We start from the raw sequence: 8827 nt of genomic DNA, 5'->3' as shown, positions 1-8827 counted from the left end.
GGTCCGGCTGGCGCCCTCCCTATCCTTGTGTATTTTTCATATATATGATGATATATATGCTTGTTATTCTTCATATATATGCTTATTTTTTCATATATATGATGATATATATGCTTGTTATCACAATTGTTTTTGTTCATATATATGATGATTTTTTTGTAGAATATGATGTTTTTTTCATAGTTGATCATATATATGATGTATGCATGGATGTGGATGGAATATGATGTTTTGTTCATCGAATATGATGTTTTTTTATTCATAGATTTTTTTTGGTTCATGAGAGAGGTGGGGACATTGAGGAAGTTGTACTGTTTAGGGTTAGGGTCGTCGAGGAAGAAGGAAAATAAGGAAAAAGAATAAAAGAGGAAGAAGGAAGAAGTAGAAGAAGTAGGAGAAGAAGAGGAGAAAAAATAAGAAGAGGAAGTAGGAGAAAAAAGGAGAAGAAGAAGGAGTAGAGGAGAAGAAGGAAAAATAGAAATTTTTCGTCTTCTCCTCTATTCCTTCTTCTTCTCCTCTTGTTTTTTCTTCTATTTTTTCTTCTTCTTCTTCTTCTCTTTTTTTCTTCTTCTCCTCTTTTTTTCTTCTCCTTCTTCTTGTTGTTACCAGGAACGAGGGTATTGAGGATCACCGAGGGGTTGAGGGTCGGGAACTAGGCTAGAGGGTCGAGGGTCACAGAGGGGTTGAGGGGTCGAGGGTTCGAGGGTCGAGGGTCGTCGACGGGTCGAGGGTTCGACGGTCGAGGGTTCTAGGGTCAAGGGTTCAGGGTTCGAGGGTCGACGAGGGGCCAAGGGTTCGAGGGTCGAGGGTCGTTGAGGGGTCGAGGATCGCCGAGGGGTTGAGAGGTTACCTAATGTCAAAGTATTGAAGAAATCCATGGCTTCATCATTAGCCGGAAGTAACTGGGGCATGATGGTACGAAGTTCTCCAAAGTTATTCTGGAACAGAGTCCCGGATAGGATAATCCGACTTTTGGTACAAATTTCAGCAAAGGCCTTCCAAATAGCGATATTCGGAAGGCTCTTGCTGAACTTTGTATCAAAAACCGAATTATCCTGTCGGGGATTCTGTTCCAAAATAACTTTGGAGAGCTTCGTAGCATCATGCGCCTGTTACTTTCTCCTAATGATGAAGACATGGTTTTGTTGAATACTTTGACACTAGACAAATGCCGGACAATCATGAGAGAGGCGGTCCGTCCCAAACCCTAGAAGCGCCACCGACGCCACCCAAATTTACCAAGTGAAAAGAGTTTTATCGTCGAAGCCACCACGAACCCTTGAAGCTTTGCCGAGGCCACCCCAAACCATAGAGAAGCATCAAGGACACTAATTAATATAATTCCTTGTTGTGATGAGCTAGCTAGGTCTACGTTTGCCACTAATATATCCATCTGTCATGTTTGTATAATAATTTCCATGTTGTAATATTTGTAGAAACTATGGAGCATGGCCAAGACGAGGAAGTAGAACAGGCGTTGGGGGACATAATCGCAGCCGGAGGTGATTTCATGTCATATCTCAACGAAACCGATGGTCTGGAAGAAGAGGGTGAAGCAGGCTACGATTATCGAACAACAGAGGAGGAAGGACATGATTATGATGGCTCCGGTGACCGAATGCCGGTGCAAGAAGGAGACCGTGATGACGGCTCCGGTGAATGAACAGAGTTCGGCCAGGTATATATATTAATTAACCCTATGCTGACTAGGTAATTGATGCATTCATTGTTTTGGTATGTACACATATTAACTCTCGTCTTTCTTCTTTTTTCTATCCCTCCGCATCGAGCAAAACTTCGGTAAAGAGATGAGGTCCGAAGAAAAAGTTGCGCTCGGATGAAAGGTTCACGATCACAGTAATCGCGCGCGATGGCCAACCGATTGAACCCATCCGGACCAAGGAAGCATTTTATGCTTAGTGCGGGGTTCTTGTTAGGGACATGATCCCGATCAACATCGAGCTATGGAAGCAGCCTAAGAAGGAAGAGCTTCAAGTTTCTTTTGTCGAAGATAGACAGAAAGATGATCTTTGGAAAGCACTGAAGGTAAATTTCACCCTATCGGAAGAGGATGATCTGGAGAATCCAGTTATAGAGCCATTGATCAAGTCTTGTGCTCTCAAGAAGATGGCAAATCTATTCAGGAGGTGGAAGAATGAGCTGAAAGCAAAGTTTGTCGCCAAAGAAAAAACATCAAAATTCATCGGCCGGTATGAGAAGCTCAGAGATCAATGTGACGCATTTGTGGCCAACAAGACATTGGAGAGGAGTAAGAAGATGTCAGCGACAAACAAGATAAATGCTACGAAGAAGGAGCATCACCATCGCACGGGGTCAGGTGGCTACCTCAAAGCCCGACCGTTGTGGGCCAAGGCTGAGAATGACCTGCTTGATAAAGGGGTCGAACTAGAAATAGTTTACTTAGTAAGTGCTTAATAGAGCTAGTTTATTTATATTAACTTCTTGATAGAACTAGTTTATTTAGTAAATGCTTAATAGAACTAGTTTATTTATAGTAAGTGTTTAATAGAACTAGTTTATTTAGTATGTAGTTAATAAAACTAGTTTAATTAGTAAGTATTTAATAAAACTAGTTTATTTAGTAAGTAGTTAATACAACTAGTTTATTTAGTAAGTAGTTAATAAAACTAGTTTATGTAGTGTTAGGATTATATATAAGATATTATCAAATGTTTTTGTTCATATTTTCAACCATTGAAATGCAATGACCATCGATAAGTGGCCTATGTTTTGCCGGAGTTTTGATTAATTTCTGTTCCAGCAAATTTCAGGCGCTCGATATGTCCTTTTTTAGGAAAAGTTTATGCTGGATTTTTTGGATTTTGCCATCAAGTTATAATCTTTGAATTTTGGACAAAGGAGATGTCTGATAACGATGGGATCCCAGAGTGCGGGTACTGCTACGATGACCGGGGTGTGTGCGACAGGTTTCCTCACCTGCAAAATGATAGGTTTTTCATCATGAAGCTGGAAGAGACCTTTGATGTTTGTACGATACGCAACGACAAGCATTTCATCGTAATTAATATCATCACTTGTGCTTCTTTTGTTCAACGTGTAATTTATCGAACTTTTTCAATTTGATTAGTACATCACGTGCCATGCTAGACCATATGTATTGGAGAAGCTTGGTTTTGGTTTAAATGACTTTGAGAATGTGGAGACGAGGAGGGCTCACTTAAGAACTAAACATGGTTATGAGTTTCTGGTTAAGATGTACAATGCGGTTGATCGCTCCCATTTCGGTTGCTCTAGTTGAGAACCTCTCTGCAAGGCATATGGATTTGAGGAGGGAATGCGAATAAGATTTGATATTCGTCCCAAAGATTGTGATGATGATGATAATATCGACATCTGGGTGGATGTGGATATGCCTCCAGTTTCGCCTAGATGTGAGTTTGTCAAACTAATTTGTTATGTTCAGTAATTTATGTTGTTAATTTAAAAAAAATTGGTGTTCGTCCGTACTAGAGGTATTTATTTATAATTGTCAACTTATTTCTTATCTTCAAGAAATACTCAGAAGGTAGTAGACAGCACATACTGCAGCTATGACTCCAAGCTTAATTGTGAGGAGAAAGGTTATCTTGGCTCATTCATAAAAGATGTTGAGGCCTTCAAAACCAGTCACTCTATCAGCCCAAATTATACAAGATACATGCCACTAGTCCATAAATGGCTTGATGGTAACTTCATTGCCAAAAACTTGGTAAGATTTAGTTAATGATGGTAACTTCATTGAATACATTATTCTTAAGTAATCTACATTGCTAACTATATATGTTACTATTACATTTTTGAACAGAGGCTGCCGAAGCAGGTTGTGCATGACATGCTATTTATCGAAGGTGATATGCATATGGTTAGCTTACGACAAACTCCTTCGAAGGCTTACCATACTGCATACTCGATTTCTTTAAATGATGGAAGGCTCAAAATCAAAGAATGGAGCAAAGTGATGAATGCACACACGCAAATAATCGGACACAAAATGAATGTGCGCAAGCCACAAGTTGGAGATAGGTTTATGTCCATCCTCCATTATGGTGAAGGACCGGTTTATCTGTTTTATGTGATTTTAGCTAGGAGAGAGGAGTAGGTCCTAAGTATTAAGAACAATTAGTTAGTGTTGATTATATATGACTATGATGATGATGAGAAGCTTTTATTATGTGCTACAATGTCTTAGACTTAATGGTGATGTTGAGTAGGAGTAGTGATTATGAGTAATATGATGATGATGAGGAGGAGTTGTTATTACAACTAGTGACCAACTTGTTATATGATGTCTCATGGACGAAAATGATGATTATGAGGAGTTATATGACAATGATATATTATGATGAAACGTTCTTAATGATATTATGATGATGATGATGATGATGATGATGATGATGATGATGATAAGTTATTATGTCATTGGATGAAAGAACCGTGGATTAATTTCAAATGGATAGATCCAAAGTGACCATTGGTTACATTGGATCCATGCACTTGAAACTAATCCATGGTTCTTTCACCTAGTGATTTAATAACCCATTATAATGTAAAAACAATCTCTAAATTTCTACTACATGAAAAATTGTATAAAGGTGTATGAATACGACCTAAAATTCAAAAGAAATAGAATACGGAATAACAGTAGTAGCGGTTGTTTCCGAAAGCGCTACTAGTAATTAGCAGTAGCGGTTGTTTGGAAAGCGCTACTACTAAGTAGATATAGCAGTAGCGAGTGCCAGTAGGCACTACTGCTAAGCTTTAGCTGTAGTGCCATCTCAGTAGCGCGCTTACCCGTGCTACTGATAGGCCAAAAACCAGCGCTACTGCTAGGCTTTTCCCTAGTAGTGATAGCCTGGCTAGTTTTTCGGTATATAGTTATATTCGCACTGCAGCCCATCCAAAATATATGCCTGTAGAGGGTTGAAACACCAAGAGGTCACAACTAAATAGTACTGCAATTAGTGTACAGACTGCATTTGTCATTTGTTGCATCTCCAATTTGTTGGAAATAACCATGACTGGAAGTCCGGATTGAGAAAGAATCAATCACTAAGTTGCACTTGTAGTTAGCTAGTATAGCTGCCATTTATGCACTTGTAACCAGCGTGTACCAAACTAAGATGAGGCAAGGAAAATAACACAGGGCCGACATGGTCCTTTGAGGCTGTGACCATCAATCGTTGTGCCCCCGTGTTGTGTCGGGTGGGTGTTTCGGTGTAGCTACACCTGTACGGTAATAGGTAGCTCTCCCATACGTGTTTGTATTCTCGGGCAAAACCAACGTATCTTCGCTACACACGTGTAGTTTGCATATGGAATCGTCCGGGTCACAGGCCACTACAAGAAAAACCCATTTTTGACGATGATGTATGGGTTTGTTAGAAGTTAGATTGTGGTCACTAAAGATCAATAACAACCATAATCTGATGGTTCTTTGCCGCTGTTAAAGACCCATTGTTTAAACTAATAATGATTTCATACATTTGCTGGTGTCACGACGCGATGGTTTGTCGTTGTCAAAATTGAGGCAATAACGGCCACAATTGTACTATTCACGACCACTTTTTCGTCACTAATAATTTGTCCATAGTTGATTGAAGTATCGTTACAGACCACTTTATATTAGTAATGATCATTCTCTTTATGTGACGCTCCAAAAATTTTGTTGTTTTTGTTTTCAGCAAGAGCCTTGCTTGGTTTAAAGAAGGTCATTTAAACCCTTCTTAAAAACCACTCTTCTGAGTTTTCCTTCTCAAAATCTTTTTCTTGGATTTAGTTTCTTCTAGAAAAAAAACCTTTTTGGTTTTGGGCTTTTCTTTGGTTTTGATCCATTCTTGTTTTTACCATGCCTCTTGTGGTAAAATTCTCCCAAACCCCCTCCTTCCACTTTGGGACAACCCAGACATTCTGTCCCAGCTAACTAAATCCATTTTTGGATTTTATCTCATTTAATTCTTTCCCCAAAACAATTCTATCCTTTATTTTGAGCCTAGGTAATTTGCAAAGCAAGTACCTTAATTCCCCTGAACTTTGATCTCAAATCAACTCCTCTGGATAGTCCATAGCTCCCACAACCTAGAACCATCAAGATCCACTCTTCTTCTTTTCAAAATTTTCAAGATTCACCCTCTGCAAGTTTGGACCAGATTTGTCAAATTTGGTGAAATTCATATCTCCACTTCTCCAAAAATTCCACCAAAATTCAGGCAACCCCCAGTTGCAATGAGAGACCACTCCACCAAAAACCAGCTCAAGGAAAAATCCCCACATGCCAAAATCATTCTGTCGAACACCTGGCCTGCACTGTTACTATGCATCTTCAGAAAATTCAGAGTTTCAGTGTCGTTTCTTCGTCAGGGTTTAGTCACATGTCAACTGTGCGCCTGGCGCGTTGCGCACGGCTCCTCCTCCCTCTCCGGAGCACCGCACGCGCACTTGGCTCGTTCCTAGCGTCGGTGGCACCCTGGCCCGCCTACGCTAGCGTCTTCCGCGGCGGCAGAGCCACCCGTGGCGGCCGACAGGGGGCATCCTGCGGCATAACGCCGTTCGGCACCGCCCAAGCCACCTCGGAGCTCCGTGTGGCCGTCTCCCTTGCCAGCGCACGCATGCAGCACCGTCGCCGTGGCCTGGCATGCTCAGGGCGCGCTCTCTGCCGCCGACGTGCCGTACGGCCGTTCCGTCGGGGACAGGCCGTAACCGCCCCTGCCTTGCTGAATTAGGCACTGGGATGGAATCAGTGCTCCGTCTAGACGATGCTCAAGCCCCTAAACCAACAGTCCAGCCACAGCGCCGCCGTAATCGCTCGCCGGACTTATCCCGTTCACGGCAACCGCCTCGGGCTGGCTATAAAAAGCGCCTCCGAGCTCTATCAGACCCCGCGCATCTCCACCACCTCACCAGACCCCGCCCAGCCACTGGAAGAGCCTCGAGGGGCCCTTCTTCCTCAACTCCGGCCACCTCCATCCGCTTCGGGTTCCGGCAGCGTTCTCTCCGGTGAGAACTCCTCCACTGCCCTAGACTTGCCCGTAGCCTCATGACACCTCTAGGAGACTAATCTCCACTCCAATTTGACCCCAGCAGCTCTCTCCGACGAGGTCCACAACTACCCAAACCACCGTCCGCCCGAGCAAGGGCCACCGTCGACGTGGTGCTCGCCGGCGACCACCACCACCACCCACCGACACAGGAGGACGTACTGAACAGGTACCACCCGATCCCCCTGCCTCGCCGAGAATCGTCGACGGCGACCACCGCAGCTCTCGGGCGCCGACGAGCCCCATCTCCCTCATTTGAATTTTCAAACCTGACGGGTGGGACCCGCCTGTCAGTCTCTCATTCTTATTAAACGAATCGTTTTTTGGACTTTTCTGCAGAACCCCCTGAGAGTTTTCTGTTTCATTACAGAAAGGTCCCTGAATCAAAACCCCTATAATTTTTAAACAGAAAAGGATTTTTGTTTGATTCTTTTTCTGTTCTCTTAAAATTTTGTCTAGTTTTTTATCAGATTTATTGGATAATCTTTTTGGAATAGTTTTGTGCACCTCGCGGTATTTACGTTACGTGCGTATTTTTCTTATACTGTAGATACCGGAGGAGGTGAAGGAGCCGCGAACTTCACCCAGTTAGACTCCGACTACTCCGAACCAGGCAGGCATGTTTGAACTCTTGATATGATGAGTGTTTGATGCATGTTTGCATTTAGGAGTTTCATAGCATGTTTATGAACATTTCTTAGAATGTTATATTTCATACAAAGAAGTGGAAAGTGAGTTTCGGAAACCCATATGTTGTTGGATACATATTTGCATGGCCATGTGATGGCATGAGGATGGGTAAGATGGCAGTGTTGTGGTGTGCCGGTCTTATGCCAGTCTATTTGACTTTAGTGTCATCGTGAATCAAATCACACTCCCAATCATTTCCTTTCCTGCACTGCCACATGTTTTCCGCAAGGAATATGGCTTAGTAAGTTGCAAACCGTTTTCCTGGTACACACCAAATAGAGAGGCCGGGATGAGGGTTCCATGGCCCTGGATTAAAGCCCGTCATCCGGTCAGGGGGCATGGGTGTTTCCAGTTGGGACCGAGAGGGGGGCACCCCTTAGAGCGCGCGTATAAAAATTTGATCCAATGCTAATTGAGGTTGTGACCTCCCCGTCTCAAAGTTTTTCTTGGACGTTGTCTAGGGTGATTCCTGGCATCGTGAGGTGGAATGGGTGTGTATTGGTTAAATGTGTTTCTACCGAAATACCGTAAACGGAACTAGTCCTTCGTGACTACGGAAATCCGTTGGCTGTGGACAGTTAGTGCAAACTCTGCAGAGTCACAAATCCTTTAAATCATCTTGTACATGTCCAAGTACTGTGTTCATCTTATCTTGTCAGATATCAGCCTCAGTGACAAAACTCCGGTGAACTACATGAGTGTTAAATCCGGTTAAAAAGTTTATTCTTGTGGATGGACTAACCCGTTATTTACTTCTGATATAAGCCCTTTCTGTGATGTCTCTCAGACATCCGATTGTGGCATACTTGTTATTTACATTTGATATAAGCCCTTTATGTGATGTCGCTCAGACGTCCGACTGTGGCACACTTGTTATTTATTATCGAGATGAGCCCTTTCTGCGATGTCGCTCAGACGTCCTACTATGGCATTTCTTTTATAAGCCCTTTCTGCGATGTCGCTCAGACGTCCGACTGTGGCATTTCTTTTATAAGCCCTTTCTGCGGTGTCGCTGAGACGCCCGACTGGGGCATTTCTTTTATAAGCCCTTTATGTGGTGTCGCTGAGACGCCCGACTGTGG

This window comes from Triticum aestivum, chromosome 5B (genome assembly GCF_018294505.1).
Source record: "Triticum aestivum cultivar Chinese Spring chromosome 5B, IWGSC CS RefSeq v2.1, whole genome shotgun sequence".
NCBI classification, from domain to species: Eukaryota; Viridiplantae; Streptophyta; class Magnoliopsida; order Poales; family Poaceae; genus Triticum; species Triticum aestivum.
Note: the sequence above shows the minus strand (reverse complement) of the source record.